The following is an 18614-nucleotide window of genomic DNA, read 5'->3' on the forward strand; positions in this document are numbered from 1 at the left end:
GCTTTTTAAGTATGTACTTATGAGCAGAATCTGAAACATGTATTTTTTCTCTCTCCTTAATTTCTCTGAAGTTTAAAAGCTGTTTGTAAGTATTCTTAATTCCTGACAATACAGTTATTTGCATAAGTTCAGTAAGAATCTGTTTTGTTCTATAGAACATGATAAAGGTACTAGTTATTTTACCAAGGCTTTGGCTGGAATAGCATTTCCAGAAGTATCCAGACTGCACTAAGGAATTAAGGTTGACTTTGTAAAGCCAATAAAAAGCCCTTTGGAAAACTGGCCAGATACCTATCAGTAACATTTCCTGATCTGTGGTGAGTAATGAAGGTCACTTGCTGATGGGTCTGAGAATTGAAATATGCTTGGGGACCCCAAGAGAAGAAGAATTTACCCAATGCATACAGGTATCAAATGGCACAGATGAAACCTGGGCTCCTGAAAGGCTTTCAAGAAACTCCAACTGAGATTCCTTATAAAAGATTCCAGCTGAGCAGCGCCTGTGGCTCAAGGAGTAGGGCGCCGGTCCCATATGCCAGAGATGGCAGGTTCAAACCCAGCCCCGGCCAAAAAAGAAAAAAAAAAAAAAAAGATTCCAGCAAAGCCAACTTTAAAACAGAGCCTAGATGGCTATTAATTATTCTTACTGCACTTTATGCAAATAATCAAACCCAGTATACTGAAAGTACAGTTTATTTTAGCAACTAAGTTAGTTTTACTATATTTTGTTTTTAGTAAAGAGAAAGATTAGAGAGAAAAAAATGATTCAAAGAAAAAAGGCTATAACCCACCTGTATTAAATCCCAGCCTTGTCTGTAATGTCAACTCATAAAATGAGACGTAACTGTTTTACTAAACTAATCTGTTAAATGGGGCTAAGAGACTAGTCAAAGAGTATAGAATTATATACAGTAGTTATATTTACTCTAAAGCCTTAAGACTCAACAAAGATCACCTGTTGGCTACACTAGAGAATTTGTGCAGTATCAAATGTTAATAGTATAACTGTAACACTGCATACTACTGTACCTAATCTATATACTCTGCTGAGTTTTCTGTTGGCAGAAGCCAAGTGACCCACTTGCCTGGACTTAAAAAATGACATCTAGAGACAGTCAACATGCCCTGCTCTGGCCACATACAGACAGCTGGCTGGTCAACACATGGCTGAAGCCTGAGGAAACACCTCAAGGGACTTACCTTAATTGGACTTTTGAACTTTGGGAAAAAGGGAAAAATATCACAGGGAAAGGTATATTAGCCCACCACCATGGTACTATTAAGGCCTGAGTAGAGAACCCAAGAGGAGTCACAGTCCCTAAGACCTCAGTGCTAAAATATCAGCACCTGCAGAGACAAGCATATTGAAACCCTAAATCAACTCCTTAAACATTAAATCACCAGCAGGTCTATTAAAAAGTGTATAAGAATGTATAGGGTGTAATGTAACTGAGAAAACTCTAAAGATGGAGTTAGACCTCCCTTCACAGGGTCTAGGGGTGTATTGGTTTGCTTCCTATGACTAAGTGGCAACTAGAGTGGGAAATCAAGGCTACCCTGGTTAAAAAAAAAATAAGTTAAAATTGTACACATGTAAGTGCTTAGAAAATGACTGAGACAGGTAACAATAAGTGAGGCTTCACCCCCTCCCCCCATTCATGAGGTGAAACAAATGTGCAAGTGTGCCCTTCTTCCCTGCTCCAACTTTGTCCCCTGGCTATTAAGTCTTTGTTACAATTTTTGCCTAGAGAAAGAATTAGGGTGCACACTCCTTAATCAAGGTAAAGCCATCCAAAATGTTTAAAACTGCTTTGTTCATAACCTTACTGAAACTCAGAGAGTTTGTGCCTGGAGATAAGAATCTAATACATATCAATTATCAGCCCCTTCCCAGTGACAGATGAATCAAGGATTTGATTCCCCATAAGACCAGTGGGGAATGTAATAAAGAGAAGCCCCCTAAAAGACCCAGGTTTGTCTTAGCCTGTTTCAGCCTTGGTCCCCCAGATGTTTCACCAGTTAATTTCAAAGGCAAATTTCAGAATAGAACAGGGAAGTTCTCCGAGTTCCCCCAACTCCCTAGCAATGGGTAAACAATGATGAAAAACTTGCCCCAACCCCAACCCCCTAGCAATGGGTAAACAAATAAATTACCTACGTGAAGTTCCCAAGGTACTGCATCCCCCAAGTTGTCCCCATGCCAAGTTTGTCCCCATGCCAGCTGCCATGATACAACCCACATGACTCCCTGCAACTGGTGCCAAGGCCCCCTGAGCCAATTCTGTAACCCCACCCCTGGGCTAACTAACTGCCACGTTCTGCTTTTATTTTTGCTTGCTTGCATGGCAACATAAAAGGTATAAAAGGCAACTTGCTTTTCTCTTTGGGCCATTTGCTCTTTGGGCAGCAGTCCCCTGCACAGGTGTAATAAATCACCATCTAATTTATACCTGAAGTGGGGTCTGAGTCTTTCTTCCATGTGGCAAATGTTTACAACAATACTAAAAATTTAATTGTCGTCTACTAGAAATTCAAAGTTAACTAGATGTTCTATATTTTGTCTGGCAACCCTAGTCCAAAAAGATATTTTATCCTGGTTCAGGAGGAGAAATCAAGACAGAAGTCAATTGGATAGTAATAAATGAAAGAATAAGATCAAGTATTAAATTATGGGGTACAGGAAAAGGGAAGTGTTAACAGAACTCAAAATTCCTCCAACAGACAATGAGCTACTCAAGAAACTCTATCTTTTGGAGATTTTCCTATGTCCTCAACCCTTAGCATGGTGGCAGTGGAAATGCAAATTAAAACAATATGTTAAATAAATGGGCAATTAAATGAATATGTCAATCAGTGTGAGAGGACTTGAGGTGGATCTTGAAGGATGATCGAGATTTGTATAAATAAAGAAGAGCTGAAAGAAGGGATAAACATATGCATTTTAGCAGAGCCACATCAGAAGGAACTGTCATGAAGGAAATTTTCTACAGCAGTGATTCTCAAAACTTTGTTTGACTGAGAATAACTTAGAACAGAAGATTCCATAGCTGCTGACTGTACTCATTGCACTTTCCAGTAGAAAAAAGAACAAACGAAACAAAATTAAATGAAAGTCTGCAGAATTGCATGTGATGCTCCTAGAAAGATTGATGTGAAGGTTTACTTTTTTTTTTTTTTTTTAAGTTTTTGGCTGGGGCCGGGTTTGAACCCACCACCTGTGGTATATGGGGCCAGTGCCTTACTCCTTTGAGCCACAGGTGTCACCCAAGATTTACATTTTTAGATCAGTTTATATCTCTTTAGGGGAGTTCTTGATTCCCCCTGTGGCTCAAGAATTATATTTTGAGAAACATTCAACTAGCATAGAAGTGGTAAGTTTTTTGAGGTAGAAAAATGAAAAGTAAAAAAAACAAACATTAGGTCCTCAACATTTGGATATAAAAGTGTTCATATTGAGAGCCCACACTCTGGGCAGCTCCTGTGGCTCGAAGGAGTAGGGCGCTGGCCCCATATGCTGGAGGTGGCAGGTTCAAACCAGGCCCCGGCCAAAAACTGCAAAAAAAAAAAAAAAAAGAGCCCACACTCTGGCCTATCAGACTTTAAAGGAATTTTACAAAGTCACTTAAAACTAACTGGGACCAAGATGGAACAAGACCTAAATTCTAGAATTGTTTCAGGGTAGAGCGGAGTTCCTCTCTCTCTATCTTTCTTTTTTTAATTGCTGAGGATTCATTGAGGGTACAGAAAACCAGGTTACACGGATTGTATTTGTTTGGTAAAGTTCCTCTTATAATTGCATACCACCTCAAAGAGGTTTGTCACCCACCGTGATCCCCTACCCCTGTCAGAGTGGTGTTTCTTAGCTTCAGCACAATTGACATTTGGACAGAATGATTGCCTGTTGTGGGGTACCACCTGTGCATTAAAGAATGGTTAGCTGCATCCCAGGCTTCTACCATGTTTCTATGGTTTAAATGTTTGGGTCCTTCTAAAATTCATGTTCAAATTTAATCTTCACTGGAATAGTATTAAGAGGTAAGGCCTTTTTTTTTTATTAAATCAAAGCTGTGTACATTAATGCGATCATGGGGAACCATACACTGGTTTTATAGAATGTTTGACACATTTTCATCACACTGGTTAACATAGACTTCCTGGCATTTTTTAGTTATTGTGTTAAGACATTTATATTCTACATTTACTCAGTTTCACATGTACCCTTCTAAGATGCACTGCAGGTGTAATCCCACCAATCTCCCTCCCTCCACCTATCCTCCCCCCTCCCTCCCCTCCCTCTCTCCCTTCCCCATATTCTTAGGTTATAACTGGGTTATAGCTTTCATATGAAAGCCATAAATTAGTTTCATAGTAGGGCTGAGTACATTGGATACTTCTTTCATTCTTGAGATACTTTACTAAGAAGAATATGTTCCAGATCCATCCATGTAAACATGAAAGAGGTAAAGTCTCCATCTTTCTTTAAGGATGCATAATATTCCGTCGTGTATATATACCACAATTTATTAATCCATTCATGGATCGATGGGCACTTGGGCTTTTTCCATGACTTAGCAATTATAAATTGGGCTGCAATAAACCTTCTGGTATGAATATCTTTGTTATAATGTGATTTTTGGTCTTCTGGGTATATACCTAGTAGAGGAATTACAGGATTGAATGGCAGATCTATTTTTAGATCTCTAAGTGTTCTCCAAACATCTTTCCAAAAGGAATGTATTAATTTGCATTCCCACCAGCAGTGTAGAAGTGTTCCCTTTTCTCCACAACCACGCCAACATCTCTGGTCTTGGGATTTTGTGATATGGGCTAATCTTACTGGAGTTAGATGATATCTCAAAGTAGTTTTGATTTACATTTCTCTGATGATTAAGAATGATGAGCATTTTTTCATATGTCTGTAGGCCATGCACCTGTCTTCTTCAGAGAAGTTTCTCTTCAATTCCTTGCCCAGCCTGCGATGGGATCACTCGTTCTTTTCTTGCTTATACGTTTGAGTTCTCTGTGGATTCTGGTTATTTAACCTTTGTCAGAGACATAACCTGCAAATATCTTCTCCCATTCTGAGGGCTGTCTGCTTTCTTTACTTACAGTGTTCTTGGCTGTGCAGAAGCTTTTTTAGTTTGATCAGGTCGCAGTAGCGTATTTTTGAAGCTGCTTCAGTTGCCCGGGGGGTCCTCCTCATAAAATACTCGCCCAGACCGATTTCTTCAAGGGTTTTCCCTGCACTCTATTCTAGTATTTTTATAGTTTCGTGTCTTAAGTTTAAATCTTTAATCCAGTAAGAGTCTATCTTGGTTAATGGTGAAAGGTGTGGGTCCAGTTTCAGTCTTCTATAGGTTGCCAGCCAGTTCACCCAGCACCATTTGTTGAATAGGGAATTTTCTCCACTGAATGTTTTTAATTGGCTTGTCAAAGATTAAATAACTGTAAGTAGCTGGGTTAATCTCTTGGTTCTCTATTCTGTTCCAGACATCTACTTCTCTGTTTTTTGTGCCAGTACCATGCTGTTTTGATCACTATCGATTTATAGTACAGTCTGAGGTCTGGTAGCATGATTCTTCCTGATTTGTTTTCATTTCTGAGTAATGTCTTGGCTATTTGAGTTTTTTTCTGATTCCATATAAAAAGAAGTATTATTTTTTCAAGATCTTTAAAGTATGACAGTGGAGCTTTAATAGGGATTGCATTAAAACTGTATATTGCTTTGGGTAGTATGGACATTTTAACAATGTTGATTCTTCCCAGCCATGAGCATGGTATGTTTTTCCATTTGTTAACATTTTCAACTATTTCTTTTCTTAGAGTTTGATAGTTCTCTTTATAGAGATCTTTCACGTCCTTTGTTAGATAAACTCCCAAATATTTCATCCTCTTTGGCACTACTGTGAATGGAATAGAGTCCTTAACTGTTTTTTCAGCTTGACTATTGTTGGTATATATAAACTTTTTTGTTGTTTTTGTTGCAGTTTTTGGCCAGAGCTGGGTTTGAACCCACCACCTCTATCATATGGGGCTGGTGCCCTCCTCCTTGAGCCACAGGCATCACCCTCAGAGGTAAGCCCTTTACAGAGTGATTGAGTCATGAGTTCTCCTCTTTTGTGCATGGGATCAAGGACTCTGTGTAAGAGGCTTCACATGGCATTCATCCCCTTCTTTGTCTTTCCACTTTCTGCCAAGTGAAAATATAGCATTTGCCTCTTTTACCATATTAGGACACAGCAAGAAAGCCCTTATCAGACACTGAACCTGCTGGTGCCTTAATCTTGGACCTCTCAGCCTCCAAAACTATTTGAAATAAATTTCTGCTCTTTATAAATTACCCAGTCTCAGGTATTTTGTTACAATAGTATAAATGGATTAAGACACTACTAGATGCCAGTAGTACCCTCTCCCTTATTTTTGTGACAAGCAGAAATTTCTCCAGACACTGTCAAATTTCTCCTGGGGGGTCCAAAATCATTCCTTGTTGAGAACCCCTGCTCTAGATGAAAGCTTCCTGTACCAGTTGAATTAGATGCCTAAGAAGTCTCTATTGTAATTCTTCATATCCAACCAAGGCAAATAAGGGACAATTTAAGCAAATAAAGCCCATGCATTTCAGAAACTTGTCTGAAAGATGAATAAAAATTCTGCCAAACATGAATACTGAGTGATGAAAAGGGAAATGATAACCTGTATCCATTAAGTAAATCTTTGAAGATTTACTTCAAAGGTCTAGACTTCAGTGGTTCTTGTTCAAGTTAAGTTCCATTATTGAAATAAGTGCACTTGACAATGAAAAGCAGATAGTTACTGGCTAATGACAGGGATGATTACCTTTAATGTATGCTTCTACATCTACAATGTTGGACAGAAGAAAATTTGCCCATGATAAAGGAAAAGGAGAAAGACCTTTAGACCTCCGGAGAGACAACTCCTTTCAGTCGATAAATGTTGTGTCCCATCAGTTCAAAGATCCTCTGGAAACTTTCACATTCAGTATCATTCAACCAAAACACCCATATTTTTTTCCTATGATTATTCTATCCTACAGACATAATTTCATTATTTTGAGAAACGAAGGTTACTTCCATCTAATACTTATTAGGGGGCTTATAAGAATTGATCCTATGGGAGAGAAAATATATATTTTCCATATAATAATCCTTATACTTTTTTCCTAATTCAAAAAACAATTTTTTTCTCATGGCAAACTTAGAGCCTTTAAATGAAATCTTGTTTTTCTTCATAATTTAGTAAGTGAAATTTAGTATGGGATTCAGAAATATGGATAAAGTGAATTTATATTTTGAATACCCACTCTTTCAGGGGAATTATTGACCAAATATTAGAGAAAACTCTCATATCTTTGCCTTAAAAATAATAATGAGGCACTGAATGAAGTTTTGGAACTCCATGTGATAAGTATCAGTCAAAATGGATTTTCAATAAAGTCCCTTAATTTCCTACTGATGGTAACATTAAGTAATAATCAGAGATAGGACTTCTATTTCCAGCAACATGATATACTAGATGTCCTGACAAATTCTCCCAATACAAAATAGCTAAAAATTCTAGATAAAATATAGCAAACGTCACACAATGCTAAGTGAAAGAAGCCAGATATAAAAAGTTATGTATGATTCCTTTTACTTTATTTTTATTTATTTTTTTGAGACAGAGCCTCAAGCTGTCACCCTGGTAGAGTGCTGTGGCATCACAGCTCACAGCAACCTCCAATTCCTGGGCTTAAGCGATTCTCCTGCCTCCGCCTCCCAAGTAGCTGGGACCACAGGTGCCCGCCACAATGCCCGGCTATTTTTTTTTTTTTGGTTGCAGCCATCAATGTTGTTTGGCAGGCCTGGGCTGGATTTGAACCCACCAGCTCAGGTGTATGTGGCTGGCGCCCTAGCCACTTGAGCCACAGGCGCCGAGCCTATTTTTATTTTTATTTTTTGAGACAGAGTCTCACTATGTCGCCCTAGGTAGAGTGCTGCGGCATCACAGCTCACAGCAACCCCCAACTCTTGGGCTTAAGTGATTCTCTTGCCTCAGCCTCCCAAGTAGCTGGAACTACAGGCACCCGCCAGGACACCTGGCTATTTTTTGTTTGTTTTGTTTGTTTGTTTGTTTAGCAGGCTCAGGTGGGGTTGTAAACCCACCAGTCCCAGTGTATGTGGCTAGCGCCCTAACTGATGAGCTATATGATTCCTTTTATATGAAATAGCCAAAGTAGGTAAATTAATCAAGATAGAAAGCAGAGTGGTAGGTGCCAGGGGCTGGGGAAGGGGTAAATGGAAAATTAAGTGCTTAACAAGTAAGGGGTTGTCCTTTGGGGTGACGAAATGTTTTGGAAGTAGACAAGATGGTGGTTGCCCAACATTGTGATGTACTAAATGCCACCAAATTATATACTTCAAAATGATTAATATTTATTTTATGTGAATGTCACTTCAATAAAAATATATAGCAAAAACCTTTAATGTAAAGATAAATTAATAAGTGATAAAGATTGTGAGGATCCTAACATAGAAAACAGATGGAATTACAAGTGATCATCTGAAACTATAGATATCCTGGGTCCTTTTTCTAATTGAGGGAATTGGATTTTAAGGGAAGAACTGGGACAGGAGGAGAAGGTTTGGACCCACAAAGCAATGTTGGAACTGAGAACCCTGAATGAAGCCCAAACACTAACAGAGTCAATGACAGTGTTCACTGGACACAAGCCACCTGCTTGGAAGGTAGAGGAAAAGGAACATATCTTGGCCTAGGATCTGGATTTGTATTAAAAAACACACTCAAAAATAAAAAGCAGTTTCTTCCCCATAACAGCTGGTTACGATGAGTGATAGAAATGAAAGGGAAAGGTAACAGTTAAATATTTATAATGAAAAAGGATAATCACTTATCATATTAAACTATCAAATAAAATTAAACAAAATGATAAAAATGTAAAGTGTTGAAATCAAAAAGGCCTGTGCATCAGAATTAAAAAGGAAAAATATCTAAAACATGTAAATGTTATTTTAAAAGCAAAAATTCATATACAATGAATACTCAAAGGGAAAGTTTTTTTTTTTTTTTTGGCCAGGGCTGGGTTTGAACCCGCCACGTCCGGCATATGGGACCGGCGCCCTACTCCTTGAGCCACAGGCGCCACCCTCAAAGGGAAAGTTTTTTTAAAAGCATAGCTCTTAGCCAAAGAGTAGAAAATAGAATACTGATTCATAGAAAAGAATTTAAAACAAGCTAACCAGACTAAGAGTGTATAAAACCAACTCAGAAATGTCAGGTTACAAATTATTTTAAAATAAAGTAAATTTATATACAATCATAGTGAGAAAAAAATAACAGCCATATAAATTATTTGATGAGTTACTAAGAATTCCTAGAGAGTAGCAGACTGTGGCAGTGTCCTATGGGAGGGTCTGGGCAGAGGCTTTCAAGAGATGCCAGGGTGGCAAAGTCCCAATTCCAGAGGTCAAAGCCTTACTCTTCGGCTATTTACAAAATTACTTGAAACCCAAGACATTCCCTCAGTACAAATAACACAGAGATACCATGATACTAGAGATGGAGGCTTCTCTGACATTACACAACTGATAAATGACAGAGCTGTTACTTTACTTCTTGTCTTCTGATGCCAAGAACATAAATTTTTGTCATTTCCCTGAATTTTTATCTTTAAGAAAACAAACACTGAAGCAAATCTCTCATTGTTGGTTTGGTTTCTAATTTATTTTCTTGGCTTTGGAATCTCAGAAATAGTATGTCTAGTTAGAAGAAAGAATTGGGTAAGATAAATCCAAACCCTTTTGCTCTTACTGAAGGGAACAGAGCTGGGTGGCGTTGCTTGGGGGGAGGGGGAGAGGAGCCCAGGGGCCAAAGAGTACAAGTGGAAAACAGCAGAGTCCACGTGGGACCCTGAGGGAGGAGCTGATGCCTGTGTTCCACTAAGAATTATCAACCCTTCTCAAAATAGAAAAGAAAGACGTTCACATTGTGGTAAAATTGTCAGAAAGCTAAGATGATGCTAGTTTGAGGACCACCATGCATTTTTGATGTTAACATGTCCTTTCTTTTATAAAATAATGACAAAAGTAGATGGTCTCTAAAATCTTTTTATAGAAGGTTGTCTGAAATGTGGCAACCTTAAACCAATGAGTTGATTATTATATTATTTTTAGGGAAATCCTATCAGTCTGCAAAATGCCAAAGTCTGAATATTCTGTGTCTGCAGGATGAAAGTGGCAAACTTTAACAAAGGAGCATCAGCAGCCATTGTACGTATGTATGTGTTAGTGTGTATGAGCGAGAAAGCTAGAGACACACAGAAAAAGAGGGAAATGGAGAAGGCCAGCGAAGAAGATGGGAAATTTAGAGAGGCATTCTGAGAACAGGAGAAGAGACACTGGCATTCATAGGGCGGGAGAATATCTCAGCTCTGCAGAAAATATGGCATTTGCCTTAGCCTCAGTTGCCCTGAGAAGCAGAGCCTGGGACATGGGTGTATATGCAGACAGTTGATTTGAGAAGTGATTCTGGGAAATGGGAGAACAGGGAAACTAGGAAGGAGGAACATAGGATGGATACCCGATATTCAATCTCACTGGGACCTTCTGGGGAGCTGCATGGAATGCACCTCACAATTGTCTGCCAATGGCACAGAAGGGGGAGCATTTATCCATCGATTCACATTCATTCCCCATACCTCAGTGGTGACTCATGCGCTGCCTACTACCCCATACTTTCAGCTTATGCCTATATGAGCATCAAGAGGGTTTCTCCAGGTGTCCCAGACAGTGGAGTCAGAGGAATCCTGGGGAAGAATGCAAGGAGTACAAGATGCAGTTGAGATGAGATGCTGTGAGGTTATACCTGTGCAGAACTGGTTGCCACTCCAATGGCTGGGGCAAAATGCAGGCTAGGAGGAAGTGATGCAATGCACCCACAGTGTTTTATACAATGCTTTTGTCAAGCAGAAGGATCCAGAAGCAGTAGTTCCATCGTAAGAAACAAAAGCTTTTAGGGGGAACTTTAGTAGTACGTGTTGTTCTTCCCATTAGTCTCTAGTGAGTTTGGCCTTGTCCCAGTGACAGCTTGGGCAGGCAGGAATTCTTCTACCATGCACCTAAGCACAGCTGAGACCTATAGCTGATTTCTCAGGATTTCTTACTTCCTAAAGTCCCTAATACCCTCTTACATTTACACAGCAGCTGAAGTGACCTGCTTTTCTGCATAATTACTTTATAATTCAGTCCTAAGTGTTACTGCAAAGGGACTCCTTCAGTTCCCTGTGATCCAGACTGGCTCAGTCCCAGCCTGAGATAAGCCAGTACTGCCATATTTGTACATGCCTACTAATGTTACAGAACATTTTCACGTGACATTTCTCATTTGACATATATATCAATGCCAGAGGAATAGGTTCAAACAGGAAGAGTGACAGTAATATTACCAAGGTAGCATGGTGACCAAGCCATAGAATGTTAGGATTTCTGACAATGTTCTTTCTTCATGAACATTATTTCTTGATCATAACAGTTGAAAATGACTGATTCTCTTCCTACAAATAAAAACTGGGGCATTGCATCATAACCATCTTCTGCCACAATTATCGGTGTGCCTCTTAGTGGGCCACTTGATATTCTTGGTAGTATAAAGAATGATGTAAATTCTGCCTATCTTAAAAAAGGAAAGAATTTATTGGAAGGATCAGGGTTGCCTCACGGAATCAATGGAAAGGCTAAAGTACTAAGCTAATGAACAAACCAGAAACAAATTTACAGGATTGACTAGGTTATGTTTAGGCAGCTTGAGTCAATAAAGGCTTATTTCTTGCTCAAGCCACATATCCATCTTGGGTTAGGAAAGGGGCTTCTGCTCAACACAGTCACTCATGACCCCAGACTGATAAAGTAGCCACTATCTCAAACATTGCCTAGTGGTCATGACAGAGCAAAAAGTGAATTCTAGAGGGCCTGACTCAACTCATTAGAATCTCAGCCCTGAAGTAACCTGCATCACTTCCAACCAATTCATTGGGCATAACTGACCATATGGCTCTCCCCAACTACAGGGCAGCCAGGAAATGAAATTGTGCCACATACTCAGAAGAAGGAAAGAACCAGAAATAGCTGACAAGTAACACTCAAGACTACCCAAGCCGTGCAGAAGGAAATTTCCCTGGTTAGGGTGACACCACTGGACATTGTTGGTCATCACCGGTGCTTCCAGAATGAAGCCTAAACTGTCTTCAAACTCCTGAATTCATTATTAATTCAAAGTCCCTGTTAATTGACTGAGCTTGAGTACATAACTGTGTTCTAGCTGCCAGTACCTATCTCTCACCTTGTCATCTGGTAAATGCCATCCCAAATTCCCCAAATGTAAGAGGAGATTAGATCCTGGGCAGTCAAAATGGGGGAGGGAATGTTTACTCTGTGATAAATGTCTGATATATTGAACTATTAGAGTGGAAATTAGTGCTACATGGGCCATTCACTCATATCTCCATCTATATGTTCATTTGGGCAACAAATGTTTACTGAAATCCCACCAGCTTCTAGACACTCTGAAGATACCAAGATAAATAAGACATGGTCCTTCAGATGCATGTATTCTAATAGAGAAGATAGACATTAAAGAAATAATTGCAGTGCAGTACAGTAAGTCTTTATATAGAGATTAATGCTAAAGGATGATGTTAGCACAAAGTAGGGAGTAATTAACTTTAATGAGAGTGGGTGCATTGGTCAGGAATGGACATTCTAGGAAGAAGCTATAGTGCCGGTGGAGGTGAAGCTGTATAGTATCTTCCTTAGGCACAGATGAGTAACATAGTATGTCAGCAACATAGAAAACCAGATAAAGCTAAGGCTGGAGAGGGAGACAGAAGTCAAATCAGAGAAGGCCTTCCTGGTCATCCTGGGCATGGACTTTGTCCTTCAGGGAGTAGGAAAGATGACATTGGGAGTCCAGACTAAGGGAGGAGTGAACTGACACCTCTTTGAGACAGGGCAGTGATTTCCAAATGATAACCAGATAAGGACAGAAAACCCAAATGGCATATCCAGAGCCACTGAGTCCTAGCAAGCTAAGGGAAGGTTATTCCAACTACAGTAGGAAGTCTAACTACATGTGCCCATTCCAGGGAGGGCCTTTAGCCATGGGGTGGAAGTCAGAGCAGTGCTCATGGCTGGAAGGTGTGAAGTCACCAAGTTGTACCAGTTGGTAGCAGGCAAAAGAGAAGCACAGAGCCTGGAGACTGGAGCTTGTAGCACTGACTTAGAAGAGGCAGCAGTTGATACCTGGAAGCTCTGTTTAGGAGATCTCTAAAGGAGGCAAATCAAGAGAACAGATAGCTAGTAAGTGAACCCCAGGTCAGTCTGGACAGTTTATAGGAGGCCTCCTAAATGGGAGCTGCTGACCAAGGATTTATCTCTCAAAGGGATAAGTACAACAGAGTCTACAAAGCATAGGTGAACAGGCTAAATGTCCCGGCCCAGCCTTGCAGGAAGAAACAGAGGTATTCGTCATGTAACCAATGTGAACTAGGATAATTAGCTCACAAGTAAAACTTGATTACAGAAAGATGGCAAAACAAAACAAAGCAGAAACTCCAGAAACAATACAGAGAGCTGGACCTAAGGCACATCCAGTAGAATGTTGATTGACTACTTAGTGGCATCTGTTACTGAAACATGGCTCCTTAAACTCCTGACAGCCCAGGTTGGGCTAGGCCTGAATGTGATGGTGCTGTGGCTTTGCTGCAGGAAGAAGAAAGGGGAGCTGTTCCTGACTTCACAGATGTGAAGTAGAAGCGATGAAGATGAAAGAGGGTAGAAAATACAGGTACTGACTGCAGACCTTCATGCATTCTGATTCTGCAGAGTAAATCATTCTCCTTCAGCCTTCTGTGACTTCAAGGTTTGCTAATGCTAGAAACGAGAATGAAGTAGAAACTCCTTTGCATGGCATTCCTGTCCACTGACTTGGTCCCTACCTCTCTCTAGCTTCATCTGCCACCCTTCTGCATCATATTTGACCCTCTTATAATGCCACACTCCTGGCTATTCACACCTATGTGCCTTTGTTAGAGCCATTCCCTTTGGCCAGATTTAGCAAATAAAATACAGGATGTTCAGTTAAAATTTGAATTTCAAGTAAACAATGAATAAATTTTCTGTGTGTGACAGTATGCCCCATGCCAATATCTGGGATATATTTATATTAAAATTTTCTCATTTATGTGAAACTCAAATTTAACTGGGTGTCCTACATTGAATCTGGATGCCCTAACTAGAATGCTTTCTTATTCATTTTTGGGGATGCATTCCAACCGTCCTATAGGATGCCACTTTACTGGTAAAGAAATTATGATTCAGAGAGGCTAAGTGACTCACCCAAGGTCATGGAACTAACTAAGGGTTAAGGGTCTTCTGATCCCCAGCCCAGCACTCTTATAGTTGTCTGCAAAAAGCTTTGATGGAAGATTTCTAGGATTATTGGGTTGTAGGGATCACGGTAATCCTTCTTACATTAGAGAACATAGAATGGAAATGGCATTTTAATACGGACCTGCCCAGTTTGGGAACAAAGGAAGAATTACTTTTATAGTTGTTAATTTTCATATATCCCCATACATCTTATGATAACATTTCACTTAAAGAAAAAAAGTATATTTTGTATTTATTTATTTATTTATTTAATTTATTTTCAAGACAGAGTCTCACTCTGTTGCCCAGGCTGATATGGCAACCTCAAACTTCTGGGTTCACGCAATCCGCCTACTTCAGCCTCACAAGTAGCTGGGATTACAGGTGCCCGCCACAAGGCCTGGCTATTTTTTTCTATTTTTCAGTTGTGATGGGGTCTCACTTTTGCTCAGGCTGGTCCTGAACTCCTGAGCTCAAGGGATCCACCCACCTAAGCCTCCCAGAGTGCTAGGATTACAGGTGTGAATCACCATGCTGGGCTGGAAAATATCTTTAAATTACTGACTCTTAATAATGTCAATCGCTTCAAATCATGACATAGTTTTACTGTTATCAATAGCAAAGGCTCAGTGAGATCCCAAGACCTCTGTCCTGTAACTAGGCATTAGCACTTCATGTGCCCTACATTGGAAAAGGCTTCCTTTGCCAAAAATTGGGCTTTAATTCATTGTCTTTGTAATCCTTATGCTCTGCCCTAGATATAGTTTACTAAGAACTCAAAACCACAAGCATTTGGGCCATAAATCTTACCCAGGGTAAAGTGTATTAAATATCAAGAAATTTAAATCTATAGTTCCTTCTTGGATAATTCTCACTTGATTTTCAATATCCATTATATTAATCTTCCTCTAAGCTGTGTTGTCCTTATTTTTAACCTACGAAGTCTCTAATTGCCCTGTAATAACTCAAGCTTATCTTCTTAGAGACATTTCCTTACACATTTACTTAAAAACATTTAAAGGTACATGACGCCTACACTTTAACTTAAAGAGAGTAAGTACAAATATCTACTCATAAGCTGTAATATTGGGGAACAGAATAATTATTAAACTCATGTAACATCTGGCATAAGAACCTTTTCTTCTGATACCTTTGTTTGAACCTTTCCCTCTTGCCTGAGAATGCTTGCCTCCTCCCCAGCTATCAATCCTCCCCATTCTTAAAGGGTTAGCTTAAAATCTCTCTCCTCTATGATGACTTCCCAAATACCTCAGCCCAAGGAATCCCTCTTAATTTTAAACTACCATATCACTCATTTGGCCTTTAATGTAGTAATAGAATTTTAAATTTGACAAAGCAAGTTTCCCATCTATTTATACCTGAAAGCATTTTCTACATGCCTTTGTCTCTCACAGCACCTACACCTATACAATGAAACCATTGTACTATTTTGGAATTGATATTTATTTGTTCATTTGCTTGTTACTAAGATGTCTCCCTTCCTCCTTCTTCTCTATATGTCTCCATCTCCAACAGTTCCTCAATAGTGTATTCTCAGCACTTTGCACAACGCTTGGTATTTGTTGAACGAATAAATGCCCAATCACCATAACAATCCTGTTGGTAAACATTACTATCCTCATTTCATCAAAGGAGAAGATTGAGTTGCAGAGTGACTTGAGTAATTTACCCAAGATTAACTAGTGTCTGATAGAGCTGGATTTCTCCAGGAAGGTTTTCTGATTTTCTAGCTGTGAGGCTTTGCACAAGTTTTTTACCCTTGCTGTGCTTGCATGTCTTCATTGTAATGATGGAAATAATACTGTACCATATACCTTACAGGGTTGTTGTGGGGATTAAATGAGCTGAGCTAGGCAAAGTACAGAGCCTTTCCATGCACTGCTGGTCATGCCTGGTTGATATCCATTGGTTAAAGCTGTCCAAATAGTTACTAATCCAACAATTTTGTTCACAAACATGCAATAGAATGTTTTGCTAAATACCTTGCTGAATTTAAAATTCACTCTGCCTAGGAAATTCCTTACCTATTGGTTTCATTAACACTATCAACAAAGGAAACAAGGTTCATCTTGTTTTTTGATGAACTCATTCTATCACTCAACACCCCCGGCTTCCTTTTGTGTATTCCAAACCACCCCTCTGCAATCTGCTTGAGAATTTTGCTGAGCAATTCCATCAAATACATTCTTTCCTCGTTTCCTGAACTTGCCTTTCTTCCCTTTTGGAAAATGGGAACAGTAATCCAACTTCCAAATAGATTCATTTAGGTTTATATTTTATTCCCGCAGTGTCTAATAAAATGGATCATTCAATTGACTTTTGTGGATTGCTTGATTTAGTGTTGAATTCTTATACTAACTTTGGAATTGATTGAAATTTAATCAGAACTTTAGTACTCAAATGATCCATTTGTCTGCTAATATAATAACTAATATTTTTTATGTGCCAAGGAATGGCTAAACCCTTTATAAGCATAATTTCGTGGGATTGAGGGATATTTTATGCTCCATGGTGACCTAAAAATAAACAAGGAAAGCAATGGACAGAAATGTTGTAGGATAGATACAAAATGAGAAGTGTGATACTACCTAAACTGCTAGAGGCTTCTGTTCTGAGAACAGTTCCTATTCTCAGTCCCTTTCTGGACTCTTATAAAATACCTTTTTCTTTTCTCCCTTCACCTAACTCTTTCTGGTATCTGTTACTTGAAAATTTAGATCTTACTAGGGGCTCAGCACCTGTTGCACAGTGGTTATGGCGCCAGCCACAAGCACCAAGGCTGGTGGGTTTGAACCCGGTCCAGACCAGCTAAACAACAACAACTGCAACAACAACAAAGTAGCTGGGCATTGTGGCGTTGTGGCGGGCACCTGTAGTCTCAGCTACAAGGGAGGCTGAGGCAAGAGAATTGCTTAAGCCCAGCAGTTGGAGGTTGCTGTGATCTATGACACTATAGTACTCTACAGAGGGTGACATAATGAATGAGACTCTGTCTCAAAAAAAGAAAATCTTACTAGGAAGTCTTCCTGGAGGATGTTACAAATAAAAATTTGTTTCAAGGAAATAGGAGTTTGTGAGATGAATAAAGACCTCAGCGATGTGTGTAAAGTGTATGGTGGCTCTTTGAAGTGTGACACCAAGGATATCTCATTGTGCTCATAGGAATTGAACCTGAAGGGTGTGATGGAGGATGAGGTGGAGAGACAAACAGAGCATAATCATGTTGTGCCTGGCATGGCATGTCAATGGTAAAGAATTTAAATGTATCCTGAAAATTAAGGGAATAATTTTAATGCTTAGTAATAAAAGGTATAACAATAAATATATAATTAATAGAATGATTTAAATATTTAATAACAATTAAGTTGAATAATTTTAAGCTGGAGATAGAATTTGTATTGCAACCTAGTGGGATTTGGGATGACTCTCAGTTGTCAAAAAACCATGGATTTCATTCATCCTGGAAAGGAAAAGAGGAGGTCTGAACCAAGGCAGACACAGTTGCACCATGAACTACCTAAAAGGGAGAAGTTTGAAGATTTTATTTTTGTAGAGCAATTTTAGGTTCACAGCAAATATTAACATGGTATAGGAGAAAGTACAGATTTCTCTTATACCCCTGTCCCTTACACATGTACAGCTTCCCTCATTACCAATTTTCCCCACCAGAAGGATACATTTGTTACAATTGATGAACCTATACTGACACATCATAATCATTCAAAGTTCATAGTTTACATTACAGTTCACTTTTAATGTTGTACAGTCTATAGGATTGGTTAAATGTATAATGACATGTACCCACTCTAATGGTATCACACAGGGTATTTTAATTGCCCTAACTATCCTCTGTACTCTGCCCATTCATTCTTCCTTCCATCCTAATCCCTGGCAACCACTGACCTTTTTATGTCTCCATAGCTTTGTCTTTTCCAGAATGTCATATACAATAGAACCTGTATAGTTGACCACGTCCCTACATTGACCACCTCCTTAAGTTAATGTAATTTTCATAGACTGGACATGCATCATATGTACATATTAGTCCAGTAGGCCTAGTTCCTTATGTTGACCACCTTCATATGTTGACCAGTTTGTTATAATCCCTTGGGTAGTCAACTTACAGAGGTTCTACTATAGTTGAAATCATTA

General features: G+C 39.2%; 1 long non-coding RNA gene across 3 annotated transcripts in view; it reads left to right on the plus strand.

Annotated features, from left to right (window-relative positions):
* The window catches only part of LOC128577191 (uncharacterized), a 35310-nt gene that overhangs the window by 1519 nt on the left and 15177 nt on the right, over nt 1-18614 (plus strand). The window contains exons 2-4 of one of the 3 annotated variants that reach the window (XR_008377519.1): nt 5988-6075; nt 10244-10286; nt 12083-13857. This is a non-coding gene — a long non-coding RNA (uncharacterized LOC128577191). Of the gene's footprint in view, nt 1-5987; nt 6076-10243; nt 10287-12082; nt 14211-18614 lie in introns of those variants that run through there. The other 2 variants (XR_008377520.1, XR_008377518.1) reach the window with 2 other exon arrangements.

This window comes from Nycticebus coucang, chromosome X, assembly GCF_027406575.1.
Source record: "Nycticebus coucang isolate mNycCou1 chromosome X, mNycCou1.pri, whole genome shotgun sequence".
NCBI classification, from domain to species: domain Eukaryota; kingdom Metazoa; phylum Chordata; class Mammalia; order Primates; family Lorisidae; genus Nycticebus; species Nycticebus coucang.